Raw genomic sequence first — 24,581 nt, 5'->3', positions numbered from 1 at the left:
GCCCCTGATCACCTGCTTCTCTCCCTCCACCAGTCACCCATCCTAAAGGATTTCTCTCTCTCTCTCACTCTCTCTCTCTCTTAAGAGCATTTCTTTTTTGTAGTGCTGGGGGTTGAACCCAGGGATTCCCACATGCTAGGCAAGTACTCTACCACTGAGCTACATTCCTAGCTCTAAACCAGCATTTCTAAGAGGCTATTAATGTGCTTCCTGTGACCACCCACAGGTTTCTATGCACCTCTCAAGACCTAACTGGAATCTTGCTTTCTCTGTATAGCCTCCCTGGACATTCCTGGCTTAAAGTAACCTTCTTCTTTGAAATTCTGCAGCTATTATTATCAACAACAATCTTATTGGCAAATAATCATACACTGTTGTTATGACATTTCTTCCATTGTCTAGAAGTGTTATTGAAACATTTCATTTAACTTGTCACATTTATCTCTTCCTGCCCTAACTAGATGGTGAACTCCACCAGAGGATATGTGGTGTCATGTGAATCCACTGTCCCCAACTGCCTCACATCCTCCCCGTGTGTTTGCACAGGATCTTATGCAGAAGGATTTCATCCATGTTTTTATATTCTCACTTAGAAGTTATGAACCTGATGGTACTTTAATTCAGTGAAGTAGCTGATCAGAAGCCAACTTCCTAAATCATTATTTTTCATGCTGACTTCTTCATGAATGGCTTGAAAAAAAAAAGTTGTCTTATAGAATATAAGAGAAAGAAATCTTCCTGTTAGCATCCAGGGTTAATGGGCACATTTATCTTTGGGAGAGAAGTGAGATTGCTGTTTAAAAGTCTTATTTTTTTCACTTCTGTGTTTCAGCTAAGGCATTCTTATATATAGTTTTGAATTAGGAATTTGGCAATAAGGTACACTCTTGGCAGACCACCCAGAAATAATGTTTGCATTGAAACCCATCTGATTAGAGGATGTCTTGACCTTTTCAAGTCTTAAATCACTGTAGCATGTTTACTGTTGTAGGAGTTCTTTAACTTTTTAAAAATGAAATTGTTAGCATCTTGGCAGTCCATGAAAGCTTCAACATACCATTTGGTCCAGGTTTTAAATAGGCATTTTGTTTTGGAGTGGCTTCCTTCACACAGTGCCGTGTGGTCTCATTCTTACTATGTTTTATATTTCTTCTACCTTTCCCCAACTTCCTGGATCAGCAGGCATCAGCCCTAACCTGTTTGTGGCTTAAGCACATTTTTCTTACATAATAAGAAATACAGCCTTGAGCATTTGCTGGAGTTGGTCCAGCTGCTCCATGATGGTAGCAAAGACCTAGAGTCTTCTTTATTTTTGCTTGGCCATCTTTTCACTTGATGTCTTCCAGCTTATTCTATCAAGTTCCAGGCATCCCGATCACATTCAGTGCAAGAAAAGGATGGGAAGTGGGATGTGGTGGGACTTTTCCCATTTTGCCTCTTCCTCTGAGCAAGAAAACAAACTTTCCCAGAAACCTTCAGTAAATACTCTGCTATCTCCTCGGCCACAGCAGGATGACATGGCCACCCCGGGCTGTGAGGAAAGCTGGCAGGGTACTTAGCAGTCCAGGTCCTAGAGTGGAGGCTGCACAGAGGGGGGCTTAGTAATGGCTGTTACTCATGATACTGACCTCAGCATACTCTTTGCTTGGAAAATTATGAAACAGACTACATAATTTCTACTCAGCTACACTTTACATGCTCAGTATTTATTGAATTGAAATATCATACTTCTTTCATAAAATTTTGCATTAACTTTCAAAATCTTGTGTAAAAAAAATCATGTTTTGTAAGTTGGTTAGAACTACAAAAGAGTTTGTGTATTCATACACACGTACACATGTACACACACACACACACACACACACACACACATACACACGCATATTCCTGTATGATTGAGATTAAGTTACCTTTGGATTAAAAATACTGGTTTCACAGATCATCCTAATGTACGATTGAGATTAAGTTGGCCTTTGGTTCCTATTTCCTAAAAATAGGGATATTTTCATGTACCACCACAATGTATTTGCTAACTTTTATAAATTTAATGTTGTTCCAATCTAATCTGCAGTTTATATTCCAATTTTGTCAGTTCAAATAATTTTCTTCATGGTATTTTTAGGATAGGGTCCAGCCTAGGGTTTGGTATTGCCTTCTGTGGTCAGGTCTCTTTAGCTTCTTTTATCTGGAACATTTCCATAGTGGCCCTAGTTTTTAAGAGAGCCCCTTTCTGCTGAGATTCCTTAGAATCAGCAATTTGTAAGCTTTTTGGTCTCTGGACTCTTTTACACTCTTAAATATAATTGAGGATTCCAGAGAATTTTTGTTTACATGAGTTATGTCTATTGGTATTTACTGCATTAGAAATTAAAACTGAGAAATTTTAAAAATATTTGAATTAATTTAAATGTGTAAGTCTTCCAGAACAACAAAAATTAGGAAAAGAGTGGCATTGTTTTAAACTTTCACAACCTTTCTGATATCTAGCTTAGTAGAAAACAGCTAGATTTTCTGTTGAGTTCTAGGATATCAAGAAAATCTGGCTGCAGTGGTTTGGATCATGGTGTGTCCTTCAAAGGTTCTTGTGCTGGAAGCATGGTCCTCAGTGTAATGACGTTGAAGTAGAACCCAAGTGGTGGGGCCTAGTGGGAGATGATCGGATCATGGAGGTGCCTTCTTAGAAGGGATTAATTCTGGTCTCATAGGAGTGTTTAGATCTTGGGTGGATGGATTAATCTCAAGTACAAATTATTATAAAGTAAGTTTACTTTCTGATATAAGAAAAAGGGTTTAGGAGAGAATGGGTAAGAGAAGGTAAAAGAAAGGGTGGATGTGATCAAAGCACAAAATATGCTCATATGGAAATGTCAAAGTGGAACCCATTAATTTTCATAATTAATATGCACTAATAATTATTATTTTTTAAAAAATAAAGCAAGCCTCATATGATAGGTGCTTTCTACATGCAATTTATTCCCTTTCTGCTTCTCTGCCATGTTGTCACATGTGACTCTTTGCTACATACTGGTGCCATGCTGTTTGGACTTGCCAACCACAAAATCACAAGCCAAGTACATCTCTTTCTAAGTTAACCAACCTCAGATATTTTGTTATAGTAACACAAAAAAGACTAAGACACTGGCCATACACAGAAATGTAGATAGAAAAGGGAAAGAGCATTTTTAGAAATAGTCTTCCTTGAAATCACACCACAACTTGATAAGTGGTAGAGTTTCCTACAGATTAGTTACAATATAAAACCTAAAGCCATATCAATGAACAATTTGTAATGTCTTTAAAATTTATTGGTGTAGCTTGTATTTTGAATTTGTATTTTGCCCACATATTGGTCACTTGAAAAGTACTGGTTTTACAGATCATCCAAGTGTTGCCACATTTCATTATACAATATCCAAAAATCTCTTTTGTATATATCACCACACATTTCATTAAAAAAATCTTTTTAAGCATTTGGGAAATGTCAGACTCACAGTGACAGGTAACAGGTTTTCAAAAATTCTAATGTATCTTGAAAATTTCCATTTTTATCATTTTTATCACTTCATTTTTCTTGAAGTGATAGACTTTGTTCAGTTTTAAGAAAATGTCTGAGTATGTCCAATTCTGAGTATCCATAGTTTGTAGGTTTTTCTTTTAAGTATAAATGGTATTCCATGAACAAAGTGGCTAGTTTAGCTTGCAACTCAAACAACTGCACAGTGCTTTTTCTAAAGACAACCCTCTGGTATGCACTTTGTACTTGAGTATACAACAGAAGTGCTTATGCACACTTCCCATTTCATCCAAGGAATGTTTAAAAAGTTGAATAAAGGTTTAGTGCAAGTAAAGCTTTGTTTCAGGCATCATTAAGAACATTCTTAAGGGAAGTTGGCTTTGGTTTCCTTTTTAGATTTTCTTCCCTGAGTGTGTGGCAGCAGAGTACGAGTACATATGGTGCCACTGCCTTTGATTCCTGCCTTGATTCACTTGCAAGACCTTTTAGTCACCATGGTTTTTGTTGCATCAGTGAAACTGTCAACATAGTAAAACTTAGAATTATAGTGAAAATCATTTTAACAGTGTGGACCCCAGGAAAGAACCACAGGACAATGTATTGCGGTGTTGGCTGGCTGCCGTAGATGACAGTGTGGGTCCAGTCTGAAGGGCACTATTGTCTATTCAATGTTGACTTTGCCATTTTTTATTTATGTATTTCTGGGTGCTATAGTTTAGGATGTTAAGTGTTCTCTAAAGGCTCATGGGCTAAAGACTTGCTCCCGGCCCGTGCTGCTATTAGAAGGTAGTGGAACCTTTAAAAGGTGGGGCATAATGGAAACTTCACACACTCCATCAGTTCTCCACAAGCCCTCTGCCAGATGTGCTGCCTCAGCAGCAGATCCAAGTGATAATGGACTAACACCTGTGAAATCATGAGCCCAAATAAATAATTCCTCTTTTTAAGTTGATCAGGTATTTTGTGGCAGTAAGGAAAAGTTGACTAATACACTGGACCTGGGTGACAGTGCCTGGGAGGAGGGAGACATGTTTGAAGGGTTCAGTAAGTGAGATCACTTTCTTCTCACCTGTGGTTTTACCTCCTATAATACAGTAAATATGCAAAGTGTGATTGAAATCGTTGCTTTAGGAGAAGAAAAAAAAATAGACAAATTCTTGATCTGTGCCAGGCTATCTTAGTTTGCTGTAGTTGAACAAATGGAGCAGTCTGTTATGGTTTAACAAATTAGAACATCACAGACTCTCTTTTTACTTAATGCTCCTGTGTTAAAATGTTAATAAGAGACAGTGGATTGAGTCAAGTTACTGCCGTATATTTCAAGAGAATGAAATAAATATTCAGTGGCCCAGGCAATCTGCTGGAAAGGTGGCTCTGAGTTCTAATTAAAACCGTGGCCACACGCTAGGGACTTCGTGTTTCTTGCATCCTTTTTGTGGAAAAGGGACAAGAGTTTTTCTTCTCAGCCCAGATGAGGTGACTGGCCATCTAGGTGGTAAAGCTTTTAATTACAGGTGGCAGCCCTCGAGGAGGCGATGAGCGACAGCGATCAACACTTGAGCAACACATGTCTATGCTGATTAGCGCGGCTGGTTAGAGCAGGGACTAATGAGGCCAAGGTCATGGGCTTGGCCCTGCAGCCCAGGTAGCCCGGCCACCCTCCAAACGGCAGCCCCTGCCTGGTCAGCTGCCTCGCAGATGCTCACTGCCTTCTGGAAAGGGGCCAGGGAGGCGCCAGCCAGGAGTCAGCACGGGCTCTTTGTGTTTAAAACCAAACAAAATAAAAACAGGTTCTCTAATGTACCACCCCCTGTGATCCCTCACTAGGAATATCAGACTTAATGATTTAAATTTAATTTGTTAGGCATTTGGTGGTTAATTTTTTTAAAAAACCTAATGATTTATTAGCATTTTTATAATAAGCAACATTTAATATCTATTAATGAGGGTTCAAATGGATCAGCGATTTAATTTCTTAATAAAATGAATCAGAAAAGTATTACTTAGAAGAAACTACATACTGTGAGCATGTTGTCTGCGTGTTTTGCAACCTTGATTCTTTGGTATTATTAGAGGAGACGGAAAGGGAGGGAGCATGAGGCTGATTTCAGCCCTTTGGGAGTTAGGAAAGGACACAGCAGAGTTCTTCTTTAGTTTCACAAACATCATAAACTAACAGCTGCTAAGTCTGTCTTGTTTTCCATGGTTTCTCTGATGCTGATGACTGAGGTGGGCTTGTCCCTCCCATGTCACACCCAAGACAAGTAAAAGGATGGTGCAAACTGGCTTTAGAAAAGCATCTGACAAGAATGCACCTGTCAATCAATCCAGCTCTTCCCCACCTCGTAGGGACATCAGTTTTTACTGGTACATTTGATGAGGTAACTGCCAATACCTTCAAAAGGTGTGGAGGGAGCCAGGCATGGTGGTGCACACCTGTAATGCCAGCGGCTCAGGAGATTGAGGCAGAAGGATCCAGAGTTCAGAGCCAACCTCAGCAACTTAACGAGGCTCTAAGGAACTTAGCAAGACCCTTTCTCTAAACATAAAACGGGCTGGGGATGTTACTTAGGGTTAAGCACCTCTGGGTTCACTACCCAGTGCCAAAATAAATAAATAAATAAACAAAGGTATGGAGAAGGCAGTGTCATGGAGAAAACGGTTCCCAAAAGTCACGTCCAGCTTTGAAATTTAGTGGACAACAAGGTATGAAACTGCCTTGTGACATGGACCTCCTTTGCCACACACACACACACACACAAAAAATTTTAAAATGGGGGGCTAGGGATGTGGCTTAAGTGATAGCATGCTCACTTGGCATGCGTGGGGTGCCGAGTTTGATCCTCAGCACCACATTAAAATAAAATAAAGTAAAATAAAGATGTGTCCACCAAAAACTAAAAAAATAAATATTAAATTTTTTTTTCTCTCTCTCTCTGTCTTAAAAAAAAAAAGGGATTTGTTTCCCAAGGAGCAACAGCTCAGCAAATTCTCACCAAGGAAAGGTTAGTAGGTGGGTGCAGCCAGGATTTAAGGGGAAGTGGGCCTCTGCTGTCACAGAAGCTCTTTGGTTAAACATCCTCCAGATGTATGTAAGGGACACACAGCAAAAGCCACCCAGGCCAAGCTGCACATGCAGAAGCCTGGGTGTCCTGAGCTCCAATCTGCCTGGGTTCCCAGTGCTGAATGTTGGTCTCAAAGCCAGTGCTGGTCACAAGAGTAGGACCCATGGCTCCAGGGAGGGGCGGAATGTCCCTTGGAAACATGGTTTAATTGATTAAAGGATTCGTAGCTTTAGCCACTGGTGGTGGTGCCAGGGAACTTCAGAACGCTCTTGAGCTTTGGCCCAATTAGGAAGTCAGCTGGAGCCTCCCGGCTCGGGCAGCCACGTTACCTGCTGTCTGATGTTTTGCCAGCTTGCTTCAGTGCAATCACTCCGCTGCAGTGGGATGATGTTTCAATTTAGACCGCTGCTCAGTCAGGACTCTTAAGAGCCTCATTGTCCGGGAGTGGGCTTCCTGCCTGTTACCTCTCTCCTCCTGCCTCTCCTCTCTTGGACACGACTGTGACACTGCTCACTGGCCAAGTGAGTTGTTAGTGTCCGTGGGCTGCGGGTTGGCAGGTTTCCACTCTCAGAAGAGCAGCAGCAGAGCTCGCAGGGAAGATCCTATGCTCTTTAAATGCAAGCGGGGCACCTTGGCATTTTGACGCCTAGTATTCTCCATGCATCTGTGTTCAGGGGTGACCAGCATCCCCAGTGATTGCTGGAGAATGTTAGAATAGAGCATCATGTCTGATCGTTTGCCTGTGGATAAGGACATGTGGTTAAGGGATGTAACCAGGCTTGCATAGCTTTTGAGGTAGAACTCAGACTTCCATGATGCCCATGTCCACTGGATCAGGTAGCAAAGGGGACTCCAGGTACCTTGGAGTTAGGCAGGTAGGCACATGCTCCCCAGCTCTCCACCCATGGTATGTATGTAACTTCCTGTCCTCCTATTTATGATGTCCTGGACTTGCTGGCCTCTGTTTTGTTTCTTGAACTTTCCTTCCTAGATCAAGGCTGCTGTGCTTGCTATTCCTCCTTCCTAGATAAGAACCTTCTCCTCACCTCACCACACAGTTTGCCCCTTCACATCTACAGCATTCAACTGAAGTATTACTCCTCAGAGAGGCTTTCCCTGGCCTGTCCTCACTAGCTACCCTTCAGGGAGCCCCATCCCCCCCCCACTTCCCAGTTATCATTACATCCTCCAATTTCTCCTCTTACCTTTAATAAAGTAATTTACTTTCTTTATTGTTTTTTTTTTTTTTGTTGTCTCCCTCGAGTTAGTCTGTTTTGTGATGCTATAACAGAATACCACAGACTGGGTAATTTATAAAGAAAAGAAATCCATTTCTTAGTGGAGACTGGAAGTCTAATGTTTAAGGTGCCTGGTGAAGGCCTTCTTGCTACATCATCCCATGGTGGAAGATGGAAGGACACAAGAGTGCTTGAGAGAGTGACTCAGAGAGAGGCTGAACTCATCCTTTTTGTTAGGAACCTACTCCCATGATAAGTAACCCACTCTCACTATAATGACATCCACTCATGAAGCAGAGTCTCATGACTTCATCACTTATCACCGGTCAACACCTGCATTGGAGACTGAATTTTCAACATACAAACTTTGGAGAACACATCCAAACCATAGCACCTCTCCAAGGTCAAAGGCCAAGCCTGTCTTATTCTCTACTAGCATCTAGGACAGTGCTTGGCTCAGGAATAAATAGGTATTAAGTGACTAATTGAGTGAAGAGATAAACTTGGTCTATGGAAGGAAGTTCTTTAATGCAGTTGGACTGCCTTTCCATATTGTGGGGTGCCGGGGAAATAGTGAAGACTGAGGGGTGCTATAAATGGACTCTGCTTGTTATATACAAAGTACATCTCAGAGGAGGCCTTTGCAGTTCTGCCCTCAGTGACTGCCTTGTGTCTATGTGGCAGGGGCCCTGTGGTACTACTGCTGGGTGTATTGCCTATGGCATGATCTGTGCATGGCGCACTTACAGCTATGCCACGGGGCATCCACAGAGGCCTTCTTCTCTTACAGCAGGGTGGCCAGTTGTAAGCAGAGGCTGACTATGAAGTTCTGGATGCCAGGCTGGGATCCTCTCCTGGGTTAGGGCAGCTACAGCCTCTGAGAGAGGGCCAGCCCCTGAGTGAGAATCAAGATGTTAATAATGGGAGAAATTGTATATGTTGGGGAGCAGAGGGAGGAATTGAGTATGTAAAAGAAGTCTCTACACTTCCCATTCAGTCTTTCTGTAAACCTAAAGCTGCTCTAAAGAATTATATATATTTGCCATATACATATATTTGCCATATATATACTTTATGTATGTACCATATATATATGTATACACACACACACATACACACATTGTACTTATGCCTTATATATACCTATTCTTTAGAGCAGTTTATATAAACACACATATGCATGTGTATATATCTGTGTGTCTGTATATATACATTCTTTATACATATAAAAAATTCTGTATATTTAAAGAATGTGGCTGCTGCTACAATTAACAATTTGAGAAAAGGGCAAAAGGGTCATAAAGGAAGAACACTCTGTTTTCGTTGCTACTTCTTATTTTTGGAAAGAACACACTTTTAGGATTATTGCCCTGGTGACAAACCCTCATGTTCCTCATGATGGCAACAGTACTGACTTATGACAGTTCTTGTGGGGATATAGGCACAGATATATGAACAAGGGTATGAAACCCCAACATGAGTTTCAGGATCCCCTGAAACTCCATCAACTTAAAGAAGGAAAGGCTTATTTGGGCTGATGGTTCCAGAGGTTTTAATCTGAGATCCCTTGACTCTGTTGTTCCTGGGCCCGTGGTGAGGCAAAACATGGTGGCAGAAGGGTATGTTGGAGGCAACTATGTCTCTCTGCAGTCACTCAGTCCTGTCACTGTGCCTTAGCTTGCACTGCTGTAACAAAATGCCATAGACCAGGGGGCTTAAGCAATAACCATTTATTGCTTACAGTTCTGGAGGTTGGGAAGTCCCAGACCAGGGTGCCAGCATGGCCAGGTTCTGGTGAAGAGTCTCTTCCTGGCTTATAGCCACCCTCTTGCTGTGTGCTCACATGATGGGATGAGAGAGGGGACATGCAACCTCTCTGAGCGCTTCTTATAAGGGCACTAATCTCATCATAAGACTGGGGTCTTATGACGCCTCTAAACCTGACAACCTCTCAAAGGCCCCATCTCCAAATTCCATCATTTGTTCATTAAAACCTCAACATATGAATTTGGGGAAAGACACAATTAAAACTATGTCACATCCTTTCCCCCAACTCAAAAATTCAAAGAAGCACATATTCAGCTTTCTAAACATGGCTTCCACTTCTCCCTCTCTATCTCAGCATCTCAGACTGTCTGGTAGTTCCTGTCCTAATGCCATCAGACCCTAAGACCCTGGAGTGCAGACACCCTTGGAGAATACCCACCCAGACCCCCCAGGACCTGACAGGTGTCATGCTCTCGTGGCATCAACATGCTTGTATGTGGCTGCATGTGCAACCTGGGCCCACTCTGGACCCTTTGTGCCAGAGACTCTGAGGCAGAGCAGCATTTCTATTATCACTTAGTAATTGGAGTTTTGCAGGCTTGGGATTACTACTAATGGAAAGCAAATGGGCTAAGAATCAAGAAATAAGCACTTGAACAGCCAGCACCACTCAGGAAAGCGAAGAGGCTATTATACCACTTTATGTGGATAGAGATCATCATTTGTAGAAAGATTTGCAAAAATATCTCACCAGTCCGTAGAAACAATGCCCCACCAGGGCATTGCCTGCCCTTCCTGCCTGGTGCAGCTTAGCGGCCACCAGGGTAGGAAACCTTCCAGCAGCATGAATGGCTGCCCAAGGCCAGGCTCTCCCCTCGGGCAGGAGAGAGGTTTGATTTGGCCTTTGCTGCCTGCTCTTTCTCTGGTACACAAAGCTCAGAGAAGCTTTCAGAACCCAAAGCCTTCCCATTGCCACCTCCTTAGACTTCTTCAGCCTGCTCACAACCAACCCAGAGACCAGGCGGTGACAGGCCCGGGATGGGGCAGCTGTGGGTGAAGAGCCCGGAACAGCAGCTCTTGACTCAAGGAGAGGGAAGTGGCTGTAAAGAGTGACGTTTCCCGGGGTTTGCTGACCCCTGGTCTCTCGGTTAATCTTGCCCTTTCTCCTCAGTGGGGTAGTGTCAGCCATCATACATTTACATGAGGGGCCTTTTCTCCATAGATCACGCCACCCTCTTCCCAGTTGCTAAAAGGCGATTTAATATGCAGAAGCTCTGCTAGAACAGCATTAGGTTATGACATGAGGAAATGGAAAAAAAAAAAATCGAAGCCCAAACTCTGCCCTTCAGTTGTCCTCCTGAAAGAGCGTGCCAGTGTTGGCCAAGGACAGAGCAAGCATGCTATGGTTTTGGGACCTGGCAAACAAGGGTACAATGGAGGCCACTTCAGCTGTTTACAAAGGACCCTCAAGGGCCATGAGCATTATTCTGTTCAAGTGGGTCCAGGCGCTCATGGGGCTCTGTATTTCACTCCCTCCCTCTGGCAACTGCTGGGAACTTTCCAGTTAGTCTCTGGAGGTGGGGGGAGAGGGAGAGGGACATGAACTCTCCGCAGCTTAGCCCCTCAGAAAGGTGCCTTCACTCACCGGTGACTACCTCACTTAGCCATTAAATGTCACTGCAGCCCGTTTGCACAGGGGAGAGAATCTACATCTAGCAGTAAAAAAAGGTGATGAAATGAAAGAAGTAGTGAAATGACATTTTTTTCCAGCAGGTTTGTCATATCTCCTGCATGGAGGAAAATTACTTTCTGTAAATCTTGGTCCAACAGAACAAAACACCTATTTCTTTCCAGTTGGGGAGACAGCCATTCTCATTGGCATAATGAAGGTATTGTAAGCTGTGACTTTTACAAAGTCGGAGGGAAACCAATCTGCAATCTTGACAGATATGATCTTTCCGGGATGCACTGTTCGTTTACGGCGGCGAGAGACCTCAATTAATTTATGAGCGGGGACAGCAGGATGTGACCCCTTGTGCGTAGTCTAGGTGGAGCTGTCCCTGTCTGAATTTATGTTCTGGTAATTTAAAAAGATTTATATTAAGCTTTTCTTTCATTTTGAGAGTAGATTAAAATTCTAATGGAAACCATTTGTATGCATTTGTTGAATTGAATAGTATTTATGGCTGTGTGAAAAAAAAATGCTGCAAAATTCTGCCGATAATAAAGTCAGTGAAGCAAGAATAAGTGTAAAAACAGGAAGGAAACACTCAATAGAAACCATACTGTATTATACAAGCATAATGAGGGAGAGAAGCCGAGCAGAACGGGGCAGGGATTAGGCCCCCGGATGGGATCGTTTTCCTTATTTAGTGTAAGGTTTTTATGGCCCTTTTATGACTTAAAACCAAATTTAAATTTCGAAATAGGCCAGATCAGTGCTCAGACCCCATGGCCACATTGCCCTTTTGCAGCAATCCTGAACTCTCCGGGACAAACAGGCAGGGGCGAAAATTCAAGCTGCGTCTCCAAAAAAATGCTGATGGCAGGCAAAGAAGACACATTAAGTGGAAGGCCAGAGGTTAGGCAGGTACAGCGCGGAGCAGGTGGAAGGAGGTGGCTCGTGCACCTTCTGGACAAGACCAGGGAAGTCACGGTGCTCTTATCTGCCTGGTGTGGCTCTGGCATCCACATTCGCTGCCTGCAAGCTCCTGACCGGCACCTGTACTGGAGACACCTCTGTCCCCTCCATGGTGAAGGTCAGGTGCACCTGCCACAGCCCTGTCACTGCTCTATCACCAGGCTAGGAAAGCATGACAACGGTAGGACAGTCTGCAAACATGACCATCCCAGAGGACAGCGACTGCGCAACGGCAACCAGGGAAGGGTCTCCTGCTGCCACCTCTGTCAAGGGAGAGAAGTGGGGGTCATCCTCCAAGGCCCTTACCTTGTAGGAAGGGCAGGGAGACTTGGCATTCTGTCAACATACATGCCGGAGTTAGAGTTGCCCTGGGAAACTCACATTCTCTCAGAAATAAAAGTGGTGATAGCATCTTGCAGTCAGGCAACACCAAGAGCATGATGATGAGTGGCAGCACTAAGTGAAGAGCAAATGAAAATTTCCTGGGAGTCTACTGCACTGTCCTACGCTTTGTGCCCCCCCCCCCCACACACTCATAAGCATGTTCCCCAACAGAGCTGCGTGGATGTCATGAAATGCCTTACGAATGCATGAGAGCAGCACTGTGCATGAGCAGATTTCACAGATACAAAGTGGTTTTGCTGTCAGCAGAAGCCTGCATGAAAAATACGGAATCAGGAAGTACTGTATTCTCTTAAGATTGCTCCAAAGCTTGAAATGCAGGAGCTGTGGCCGACATATTTTCTGAAGCAAATATCATCTCTCTCCATGCTGCCCAGAGAATAGGCTGTTCCTGACCCATGAGTGTTATGGGCCTTAGGGTCTGGTCACTTCTACTGGATTCATGTCTATGAGGCTGTGAGATGAGTCTGTCTGATCAAATGTGCACCCCTGGAACAGACATAGTTCCTGGGACACAGCAGATGCTTGGTATATATTTGTTACATTCTAGGCCCCACAGGGACATAATTTAAGTAAGACAAGGTCCCTGTCTGTAGGGGCCAAGGGCCTAAGCCAGGGTGGTGGTGGTTGCAATTGAGTATGCCCTCAGCTAGGACGTTAGCTGAATTTCAAGTGTCTAGGGACTAATTTTCAAAACCTTCTTTTGTATGAACTGCTCTTCACCCCCAATATTATAAAACATGACTTTATGTAACTTAATGAAATTCCCACTATCAGCCAAGCCCTGGAAGTTTTTGCATATTTTATTCTTATTAGTTCCCAAATTAATCCTAGACGGCAAGTGACATTATTGTCATCCCATTCACAGAAGAGAAAAAGAACCAAGGAGAGATTTTATAACATGCCTTTAAAAAAACCCAAACTGCCAAATAGGAGAGGTAAAATTTGAATCCGTGCTTGATTCTAAGTTGAGTTTTCATTCATTTTTTTACCTGCTTATCAACTATTCACCTGACATTTATTACGCCTGGTGCTGCAGAGGGAGGTGGTCACACTACCTTGTCTCGGCCCTAAAGAAACCCATAAACTACAGAAAAAAATCCTTAAGTGAACAAAATTTATCACATAGGACTCCCAGCATGATGATAATGGGATATTAGATATACTCTGGCCACAGTAACTCAACACAGAACATAGTAGATGGAGCAGGGTTTTCCAGAACCAGTTCTTGGAAAATGAATTATTTTCACCAGGGCAACTTTATGAATGCCAAGGGTGATAAGGTCTATGTTCCAATGTCACCTTACCAGTGAAGTCTTCCCTGTCTCCCTCATAGACAGAGTAAACTGGCACTCCCTCAGTTACACACAGTGCAAATGACTTCATTTGCAATAGGCTAAATAGCAACCCTGAAGGCCCATGCTCCAATCCCTGGAATTTGTGAACATCCTACTAAATAAGGCAAAAAATCTTTGAAGATATAACTGAATTAAGGACCTTGCAATCTCAAGAAGATCTTCCTGGATTATCTGGGTGGGACTGACATGATCACAGTGTGCCTCATCCAGAGAAGGAGCTCAGAGAGGAGATGCTAAACTACTGACTTTGAAGATGGAGGCAGGAGCTACTGGTAGCCACTAGAAGCTCACAAAGGCAAGGAAATGGTACTCTCCTGGAGCCCAAGAGAGAACCATCCCGGCCAACATCTTGATTTTAGCTCTGCAAGACTCATTTTGGACCTCTGGTTTCCAGAACTATAAGAGAATACATTTGTGATGTTTTGAGACACTTACTTTGCGATAATCTATAACAAGCAGAATTAAAAAGAAAACCAACCTGTGAACTTATATCTACAACTGTCTTCCTTTGCTGGAATACGAACTCCATCAGGTCAGGCCAGGGACTTTGTCTATTGTATCCTTAGTGCCTAGAACAGAGCCTGACATAGGAATGGTGTACAATGAATTATTTGTTGAATGAAGGAAGACACAGGATGGGGACCACTTCATGGAAAAGATTTCAGAGAGATCTGAAATGCAGGGGCCCACAGCTGCTTCAGAAACTGCAGTGGGGAGAGGGAGATGCTGCAGGGAGCTGGTGCTGGAGTATTTTGTTCTTTATTCTGCAAGTGAGCAAAAACTGTTAAAGGGCTTCATGCAGCACAGAGGCATGATTATATGTGCTTATTTCTTCTTTTTAAGTCATTAATAATTTTCCTGTTCAGTACTAAAAAATGAGACTATAAACCAGGTCTGATGATATATACCTGTAATCCTAGTGACTCAGGAGATTGAGGCAGGAGGATCATAAGCTCAAGGCCAGGCTGGGCAACTTACCAAGACCCTGTCTCAAAATGAAAAAACAAAAGCGGGGGCAGGGTTGGAGGATGTGGCTCAGTGGTAGAGTGCCCCTGGGTTCAATCCCAGTACAAAAAAAGGAAGGACAGTGTGAGAATATATAGAAACACAAAAAATTAAAAGTCACTCAATCTCATTTCCTCATGTGAGCCACTGTTAATATTTTGGTGTGTATGTATTTTTCCCCTTAAAATTGAGATTATTTTATATACTTTCTGGGACTGCCTTATTTTCCCCTAATGTGAATTTTCCTGTGTCATTAAATATTCTCCCCCAAAATATTGTATTTAATATCTACCTAGTATCTTATCATATAACCATTACTAACTTTATTTATTCAACTCCCTCCAGCTGGACAGTTTTTCTATTTCCCCAATATTGTGTTGTTATAAGTAATAATAATAGTTCCCAGTTTATAGGAGGCATTCAATATTTGCTGAATGGATGAATACATAAATGTTTCAGGGAACAGTTCAGATATAAATCTTTGTATTTATGGATAATTCTTTAGGAAAAAATTCTTAGAACAGTATTGGGTCAAAGGCTGTATTTTTTGTTAACTGTTCTTGATTCATACAGCCAAATTGCCTTTGAAAAAGATTGCAAAAATTATAACTCCACCAGCATTGTATGAGTGCATAATTTCACTGCACCAATGTTGGTATTATAATTTCTAAAGCCTATATTTGCATTTTAGAAAAGTTTCCATGGGGACAGGGAGTAATAGTTAAGGGGTCTTGTGAAGTTCAGGCAAATGATGGTAAGATCTGAACTACAGCGACGGAGTTATGTGAGAAAGAAAACAGACCCATGAGCTACACGGGATGTAGAATCTATAGGACTTGAATGCAAAAGGTGGAGAGACATGTTAGAATCATCCGAATGTTTCTGCATTAGGTATAGTAATAGTTAGGAGCCGACAGTGCAAGTGACAAGAGTCCATTTTGACTTAATTATGCAGAGATTTACTTAAGGATCTGGGGCAACTCAGAATCAAATTAAAGGCACGAAGCTCCAGAAACACTGAGACCAGCATCATTTTAAGATTCAAGTGGTACAAAAGAAATGGACAATATCCCCTAAGGGACCCTGAGATGTGTCTGTTTTTGTAAAGCCTTCGTTTAGGTTCATATTCCAAGGAAAAGGGTAAATCTGGTCTACTCTGGGTCAAATATCCATCCTGCAGCCAGAGGCAGGGAGGCACCTTGATTGACAGTTCTAGAAGAAGAGGGAGGGATCTATACTGTTTCCTGTGGAAGACCATTGAGATAACTTCCATGCATGCACAAATCCATGACTGGCCTCTCCACAGGGAACAGTGTTGATGGCACCAGGGAATATGAGGATGGACTATGTGGGATGAGTAGAATGATTCTCAGCACATAATTTCTCTGCTTCCCATACTTACAGTTTCGATTCACATTTCAGTCTTTGAACACAGGGATAACTCCTTTCTAAGAAGAAGAGGAAATAAGAAGAAACATAAATCTTCCTTCTTGCCCTGTTGGGATCTTGGCTCAAATCCTCTTTGGCCCTGTATCCCACTGACCACCCATACTTTGTGCTTCTTCTGGGAGCAGCTACCAATCCAGTGACAATATTTTCCTGTCCCCCACTTGCACTGGGTTTTAGCCATGTGACTATTTTTTTTTTTTAACCAATGGAAAAACCTGGGCCAGGGTTTTCCAGAAGCAGATGTCCTGGGATCCTGAATACCACTGAAGAAAAGCTGCATGCCAACCAGCAATACCCCTTGACAGCATCCCACCCCATTAAATGTTGGGGTTTGTTACTATAGCTAATTAGTAACTTCCTAAACACCTCCACATACTTATTTAATAAAGGCCTGGGAAGAATTAAATGAGCAATAGGTGAAAATCATCCCGTAGGATTCCAGAGAAACACAATTCCCCCAAACATAGGAAATACCCAACAATTCCACCCAACAATAGACAATATCCCCTAAGGAACCTGAGATGTGTCTGTTTTTTTAAGGTTCATATTCCAAGGAAATATAAGTGTCTATCTATGAGAAATGACAACATATGGCCACACAAGAAGTTGCACATGAATGTTCACAGCAATGTAACACATCATGGACCCAAAGTGGAGTCCCAGGTGTGCATCAGCTGGTGAGTAGAGAAGTAATATATGACAAAGCCATAAAATATTATTTGACATGAAAAAGGAACAAATTACTGATACATACTATACTATGGAATGGATCTTGAAAATAACATCCTAATTGGAAGAAAACAGGTACAAGAGACCACATGTTGAATGATTCCATTTATGGGAAGCATCCAAAGGAGGCAAATCCATACCGACAGAAGTAAAGTGGTGTTTGGGAAGTGGGAGAGGATAAGTTGGAAGTAACTGCTGATGGGCATGGAATTTCTTTTTAGAGTAAGGAAAATGTTGTAATATTCATGGTGATGATGGTTGCATAACTCTGAATATACTAAAAACATTAAATTATATGCTTTACATAGATGAATTGTATAGAATGTGAGCCATGTCTCACTATTATTAAGACTTCTTTTTTGTGTGTGGTACTTGGGATCAAACCCAAGGCCTTGAACCTGCTAGGCAAGTGCTCTACGGCTAAGTTGCATCTCCAGCCCTTTTAAAGAATATTTATTTTGAGACAGGGACCTGCTAAGTTTCCCAGGTTGATCTCAAACTTGTGATTCTCCTGCCTCAGCCTTCTGAGTAGCTGGGATTATAGGCATCTGAGTCTGGATATAATAAAAGACTTTTTTTTAAAAGGGAGAAGCATGAGGATGACAAAAGATGATATAATGATAAAAAGAAACAAGAAAACTCAACAGATCATTTCTACTCATACTGGTAAACTGTCTTTCATGTGGCAAAGGAAACGCAAAATGACATCTCCCAACTCTAAATAAATAAGCCCAGAATATAATTCATGGAGAGAATAAAGACTCTGCATTTCATAGGGTAACAAAGCTTTATTTCCAAATAACTAGGAATTGAAGATCAAAGGGCAGCTGCTGATCAAGGGCCATCTCCAGAAAGATTTAAGGAGACCATGATCCTCTTTGGAAAGCATTAAAAATAAAACAACCAAACCAAAGACATTTCATGAGAAACTGAAATGTAAAGACAAATGAGCTGATCAGTATCAAGATAACTGAAAGGACCTTCACATTGGCTGATAGACACTGTAACCAGGTTAAGAACTTTGTCCTGAGAGAGATGAGCAGATGCCCATCAGAGGTTGGGGATGAAAACCATTTTGCAAAACACAAAGTGCTTTCCAATGGGAGATAAGATCAGGACTTGTGAAAATTATTTTCATTTGAAAGAAAAGAGAAAAATAAACAAAAAGAAGCCAATGGGCCTGTCAAATATTGACCATGAATTCGTACTTTGAAAGGACAATACAAAACCTGGGTTGAGGAGCTAGGGTTGTGGCTCAGTGGTAGAGCACTTGCCTGGCATGTGTGAAGCACTGGGTTTGATTCTTAGCACCACATATAAATAAATGAATAAGATAAAGGTCCATCAACAACTAAAAATTACATATTTAAAAAACTGAGTTGATAGTTAAAAGCACATTATTATTTGTCAATGGAGATAAAAAGCTGGCAAAATGTTGGGTTTTTTAAAATCTGGGAGAACCTTGGCTTGCGTACACTTGCCACTGAAATTGCTGGAGTTCTGAGCCTCTCCTGATTCTAGGGAAGGGCTTATGGACTTTGGTTTCTGAACCCTTGCTTAATTCAGCCCTGTTGAATAGATTTTCCACTTGTGGTGTTAGCAAATAGTGAGCTGCTCAACCTAGGTCTGACTGAGTCTAAAGAAAAAAACTTGGAAATTTTCTGGCAGAAGAAAGTGGCAGGCAGCATTGACAGGGAATTTCAAGTTTGACAGAAGTCGGAAAGAGAAGGAGAAAGGCTAGATTTGCTCCTAACAAGCACACACTTTTATGAGTTCTATAGGATTTTTTTTTTCTCTCTCTCTTGAGAAAACACTTCTGGCTGCCTTCCTTGGTGAAGAATCCCTCTATTTTATTGTGTAGGGAAGAAAGAACCCAATGCTGGTGGGCTTTTTTTATCCTCATGCACTTGGCAGGTCAGGCATTGTTTTATAGATGAGGGGCCTGGGACTCGGAAATGCTTATTCACTCTCCCTAGGTCCCTGTAATGAGCAAGTGCTGGGGTCTGACTTCCAAGTTCCTGTCTTAGACTCCCCATGGCCTCCTGAGAAAAATGGTTTCCCTTTGTCCCCCTTCCTCCCCAAACAATGAGTTTCCCCAAGGGGGGAAATGATGGTAATAAAATTACTGCAGTTTTACTGTGTTTTAGTAGATCATTCATGCTTCTGGTCACACTGGCTTATTTTGCTAGGCCTGGGCTTTCTGACTTCCAGAAACTTTAATTTATGGCTTTTTTTTTTTTTTCCTGGTGGAAGTTGAGAACAAAGTTGCTTACAGTTCTCTCTGGTTAACTCAGAGGTGGGCCTGGCAAAGGTGGAAGGGAGGCTGTGCAGCACTGTGGGATTCAAGCTTGCATTGGCCACCCAAGGTCCTTTCTGAGTTGTGACATTGTGTGTTACTTGAAACTGTATAAGAAACCTGGGGCTTTGGGATTTGGCTTTTCCAGGACTTGAGTCTCTGTGTTAGAAGAGGAAGGGTGTGGCAGACTTAAGTTTGAGGCTGGTCCAATCGCTAAACCCATGAAAGGCTGCCTCATCTCTAAGACCCAAGAGTATAACCAGAAGGTCTCTGGAGGTGTTGGCTGTACCCAGTCTGATCTCATGCCATTTCTTTTCTTTTTTCCTAGTACAATACAGCTTGTTGCTTTATTCAGATATTTATGCAATCCAGCAATTGGGGGAGAAGAGGGCGAGGAAGGTGGCCAACAACAGGCACATACTGGGGCAGCTGGCGGTAACCCTCTTTTTCTCTTGATAAAAAAAAGCTGAGGAGAATGGTCTTTAATCTGGCGTTAGCGTGTGCCTTTTCATTCCATATGTACAGTTTATACCATGGTCCATCAAGAACACCTCGGGGTAAACACGTGTCGGGAGGGAGGGAGCAAGCATTAAGAAGGCGCAGGAAGGCGGGGCTGCTCTTCTCGAATTCCTGCAGCAGCTCATAAAGCTCATTTTCCGGGTCCTCCGTTTGCTGCATACACTGGCAGAGCTCGCAGATGAGGAAGGCTTCCAGGGTGGCCTCCCCGAGGTTGTCCTGGACGTCCATGTTGACCACGTGCACTGGCTGAATGGTCTCCTGCTCTCGGGAGTTCAGATCTTCCACCACCTGGTCATAGACTCACTCATCACAGGTGAGGATTAGGTCAAACAGGTCCATGAAATTCTGGAACCTTTCTGGCCAGGGCCTGCTTCTCTTATTTCTGTCTAACATATGCAAAATGTCATCCTGCGCACAGAGTTCTTTGTCTTTCCTCAGAAGATCACTGTACATCTGGTCCTATGTGGGTTTGAAGCCACAGGCACTTGGCTTCACGTGAGCTCCTGTTCCATTGGACCAAATGCACCACCGCCACCTGCAGCCACCAGGATTGCTCGGTGAAGGCTGCACCGCCACTCCGGATCCAGGAGTCCCACACAGCCACGGGCTTCTGCGGGAGCAATATGGCGGCGGCCGGAAGTCACGATGGCCGGAAGTCGGAAGTCGCATAGGCCGGAAGTTGGCCATCTCAGGCCATTTTTTTGGTGTGGTTCGTTATTTTTTTCCCTCCTTTTAGCCACTGCATCCAGATGTTCTCATAAACAGATACAAAGTTCTTTAAAGCAGGAATTTTTGATCCTCTTTTACACGAGGGATCCCTCTGGCAGTCTATGGATTCCTTTTCAGAATAATGTTCTTAAATACACAAAATTTAAAGTACACTGGGTTACAATGGGAATCAATAATCCTTCTATATAGTTCTAATATTTTAAAGCTCATTTGTGTTAGAATAGTCTATATTTGCATTTTAATTAATGCATTAAATAACAGGACTTAGCACAGGTTTATTAACCACCATCATTTTGAAGTTGTGATAAAGGTAAATAATTTTTTTAAGATAGTTCTAGCAGCTGGTAATGGGATATGAAAACATCTGTGATTTCTATGATGAAGAAGCCACAGGAACTGCTAATATAATTGTGGTTACTACCCGCAATTATAATTAAAGGAAATGCTAAACGTCAGTAAGAGGTTAGTGAAAATAAAGATGCACTTGTTTTCTTAAGTTTGGACTCTTAAATTCACAGATATCCTGGATTCCTGTAGAGGTGAGCCTAGCTTTCTTCCCACAGGATTTCTTAGAGAAACATTTATATGGTTGTCCTTAGTGGTTTGCATTTCTTCTTGTGATTTGTTTGTTTTTTAGTACTTAAGAGTGAACCTAGGGGCACACTACACTGAGCTGCAACCCTAACCCTCTTTTATTTTTTATTTTGAGACAGGGTGTTGTTAAATCACCCAGATTGGCTTCTAATTTGCCATCCTCCTGCCTCAGCGTCCCCAATAGCTGGGATCACAGGCGTCTGCTACTGGGCCTGGCTCTTAGTTCTTTGAATTTCCCAGTTACTTTGATTTATCTTGCTCATTCTCTTCCTTGATCTTAGTAGCCCCTTTCCTTGACTTTTAAAACAGTCATTTACTTTTCTTGGTTCTATCAAATCAAAAAAAAAATTGAAGAAATACCTTTAAAATACCTGCAGATATGGGGGCCACTGAGGTGGAGTCCATATGCATGTTAAATAATCTCTATGTGACAAGGTGCCAGGTTGAATCTGTGCACATCTCACTCACCCTCCTGGACTCCTCAGCTCTGCATTGTCCTTTGTCATTGCAGAGGGTTGGACTCTGGTACTCCTCCCTGTGAAACCAGGAAATGGCCCAATATTTTTGCCAGTGTAGCCCCTAAAAGAATTTTGAAGAAGTATGTGTCTCTTTATACATTTTAGGTAAACAGCTTAATTTTTTCTTGGGTGTTTGAATTATTTTAAAAGATGTCTTTTCCCACATATTATATATTGCTTCCCACCTTTAAATGCAAATTTTGGTAAAAACTTAGACTCTCATTATGGAGAACAATATGGAGTTTCCTCAAAAATCTAAAAATAGATCTACTGTGTGATCCAGCCATCTCACTGCTGGGTATCTATCCAAGGGAAATGAAATCAGCATATCAAAAAGATACCTCCATGCCTATTTTTATAGAAGCATTATTCACAATAACTAAGATATGGAACATCCTAGTTGCCCATCAACAAATGAATGAATAAAGACAATGTGGAATATATACACAACGGAATATTATTTACCTATAAAAAGGGAATTTCTGTTATTTGAAGAAAAATGGGAGGAACCAGAGGACATTATATTAAGTAAGATAAGAGAGACACTCAAAGACAAGTACTGCAAGTTCTTGATCATATATAGATCCTTAAAAAAAAAAAAAAGAGATCCTGGGCTGGGGATGTGGCTCAAGTGGTAGTGCGCTCGCTTGGCATGCGTGCGGCCTGGGTTCGATCCTCAGCACCACATACAAAACAAAGATGTGTCTGCCGGTAATTAAAAAATAAATATTAAAATTCTCTCTCTCTCTCTCTCTCTCTCCCTCCCTCCCTCCCTCCCTCCCTCCCTCCCTCTCTTATTCTTTCTAAAAAAAAAAAAGAGAGAGAGAGAGATCCAAATGCAGAATAATGATTACAAGACATTAGAAAGGGTGTGGGGGAAGGGGAGAATAGATAAAGTGAGACTGGATATGATTAGTGCATATTGTATGTTTATGTGTTGAATGCCACACTGAACCACATTAATATATACAATTTATACTTGTTAAACAAAAATAAGAATAAAAAATAAAAAACCCTTGGAGTTGCAAATTTAATTCATCCAATTTGTGAGAAATGTCCTGTAAGTGACTGAAGTGGCAAAAATAGTCCTGGCTGCCACACCTGTTGGCTAAATCAGACATACTTTTTGTCAGAAGTCTGAGTCCCTGTGAGACCATTTGAGGTCTGTCTTTGAATCCCGATGGGGCTGGGATGTGGGTAGATGGAGAGAGAAGTGGACCGAGGTGTGGAGAGAGGGAGGTTGGGTGCAAGGATAAGCCATGCCTGGATCCCTCACAAGGGTGAACAGCTTCCTTTGGTCTTTCTAATGCTGTCTTTGCCTTGACCTCAGAGTATCCTCAAGAATAATGCATTCTAGAATTGAGCATTTTAAGAGTCCTAGAGATGTTTAAATACCAAGGCAATTTGGGCTGGGTGAGCAGAAGGCCTTATTGGGTGAGAAAACAGTTGTGCAAGGTTGTGGGAGACCCCTGTATAATGCTGTAGTGTTTGGATGCTAAGCACCTGGAAATTGATTATTGATTCCCTGAAAGCCATCCAAATGCACTAAAATACTTTGTGGGCTTTGGTTTCATTGAAAATCCATGAAACAAAGGGCGGGGCATTCCTTTTTGAATTAATCTCTTCATATCAATCACATTCTAGCATTTTGCATCTCTTCCATCACTAGATATTTATTGGGAATCTACTATGTGCCCAATACTGTGCCAGCTGTTGGGGAGAACAAGGTCACTGTTTCTGTCCTCTCTGCAGAGTCTGAGAGAGGGGCCTAGTGAGACAGATGTGGAAGGGACATGGGGCCTGGAAGAGGGAAACTCAGCTCAGATTGTGGCAGGGTGTGGCCAGGGACCAGGGAGGGCTTCTTGGGGTAGAGAATGTCCACTCTGTGGCCTGAAGGGTACACATGAGCAAGCCAGAAGAAGAGAGGGGCAGGGAATAGGAGACCAAAGCTGGGAAGGGCTCTGCAGGTAGAGGAACAGCCGGGGCAAAGTCCTGGAGGGTGAATACTCAGTAAGATAATTGCCCAAAGAAGTGAATCCAAAGAGTTTTAGCATACAGCAGTTTTAACACCGTGGAGAAACAAATATCTAGAACACACATTGAAATTAGTGGTTAATCTTGACTTGCAATCCAGAGTCTCTTGGAAGGAAGGCCGGAGTGATTATGCTCCTTGATGAGAGGAAGCTTATTGTAACGTTTTTGGATTTCAAGGTATTGGATCACTGTCAATAACTAAGTGTCCAAAGGAGGTAGAAGGATCTCCAGTTCAGAGAGGGAAAAGTTGGGGTTCCACAATGGAGCCTGACTCAGTTGAACTCCAATTCCAGGGCCAGGAATTTCAGGATTCTGCCTCTTGGTGGGTGACAGTGGCTGCCGTCTCCTTTTTGGCTCTGCCTGGGAAAGTTACCAGGTGCAAGCGCAGCTGCTTTCAGGGAGAAGGTAGGGGCCTGGCCCAGATGCTACCATCACAGAGACAGGGGCCAGCCACCTGCCACCAGCCAGGGAGGCTATAGCCCAGGGCCTTTGTTCTTCACTGGCTTTTCTTGTCTGGAATTGGCACAGAATTCCAGTCCCTGGGGGAGAACTCTTTACCAGGAGGAGGTTAAGCTTTTTGGCTTTCCTTTTAAACAGGACGGCTTTCCTTTTTTCCAAGCTCCGCAGAAGTAAGTGAAAATCCCACAGGTAGGATTACCTCTTGCCAAAGGGGCAAGAGTGCTTGGCCTTGGCAGAGGAGGTGGGGAGACAACAGGCTGAGTG

At 42.5% G+C, this 24,581-nt stretch overlaps 1 protein-coding gene across 3 annotated transcripts in view; it reads left to right on the top strand.

Annotated features, from left to right (window-relative positions):
* The window catches only part of Dctd (dCMP deaminase), a 93,804-nt gene that overhangs the window by 26,457 nt on the left and 42,766 nt on the right, over positions 1-24,581 (top strand). Inside the window, exon 8 of one of the 3 annotated variants that reach the window (XM_078031019.1) lies at positions 16,980-22,839. The exons of 1 other annotated variant lie outside the window; for it this stretch is intronic. The gene's annotated coding sequence lies outside the window, so the exon portion shown is untranslated. Of the gene's footprint in view, positions 1-461; positions 7,808-16,979; positions 22,840-24,581 lie in introns of those variants that run through there. One more of the 3 variants, XM_078031017.1, reaches the window with a different exon arrangement.

The sequence above is a fragment of the Ictidomys tridecemlineatus genome, chromosome 14, assembly GCF_052094955.1.
Source record: "Ictidomys tridecemlineatus isolate mIctTri1 chromosome 14, mIctTri1.hap1, whole genome shotgun sequence".
NCBI lineage: Eukaryota > Metazoa > Chordata > Mammalia > Rodentia > Sciuridae > Ictidomys > Ictidomys tridecemlineatus.
This window is presented reverse-complemented; position numbering and strand designations above follow the sequence as displayed.